The sequence below is a fragment of the Poecilia reticulata genome, linkage group LG13, assembly GCF_000633615.1.
Source record: "Poecilia reticulata strain Guanapo linkage group LG13, Guppy_female_1.0+MT, whole genome shotgun sequence".
Lineage (NCBI taxonomy): Eukaryota > Metazoa > Chordata > Actinopteri > Cyprinodontiformes > Poeciliidae > Poecilia > Poecilia reticulata.
The window spans coordinates 4,676,092-4,676,960 of NC_024343.1; positions in this window are offsets into that span (position 1 = coordinate 4,676,092).

Here is an 869-nt window from a genome sequence, read left to right on the forward strand (position 1 = left end):
TCCTCACCCTGACTCTCATACTGATAGGAGGAACCACAGAACTCTGTTAGGTTAAAAGCACGTCTTCTGAGGTTGGTATATTTTTCCTCCAACAGATTCCAGAAGAATCACCTCAAACCAGATGTTGGACTGGATTTTATTTCAATGTTATTTGTGAATATTAGAGCCTCATTTTCAACAGTGAAGCTATAAAGGTTGAAAAAGGTTAATATTTTGGAGAAAATCACATCAACATCAATATTTCCACTAAATAAGAAGCAAAAAAAAGTTTGATAGAGGAAAAGCCTCTCAGACTCTGAGCTCAAAGCAAAATGCCAGAGAGCAATAAAACTATACATTTTTAATTAGACAATTTAATTTCACATAATTATCGTGGTAGAAGCCATTTGTTTGTTAAATACTTAATGAAACATATTCACCGTGTTTGATGTTTGTTGTGAATAACGTGATGCTCACAGACGAACGAGATATTTAGTTCAAGTTTGTCGTTTATTGAACGTTCAGAAACTACAGCGGCTGTGATGTGCCACAGCAAAGGTAAACAAAGATAAAATAACCTGAACAAGTGATCAACTCAAAACCACTCCCACCTTTTTACTCCCTCTTTGTCATTTAAGCACACCCGTTGCCGCGGCAACTGCCTGCGCTCCTCGAGTCCAGCACAGATTACGTTAAAAACATTTAGTCCGTTACGCTATCAGGTTTTCAAGCTTGATATTTATTTTGCAATTATTAATAAGCGCTCCCCTGAACACAGTGGTGGTTGATTAATTTTAAACTCCTGCTCTGCTAGGTATTTTGGTAATGGAACTGAAACGCACAGAATTGCACAACACTGTGTTGAAATTATAATGATTATTATTTTTGTT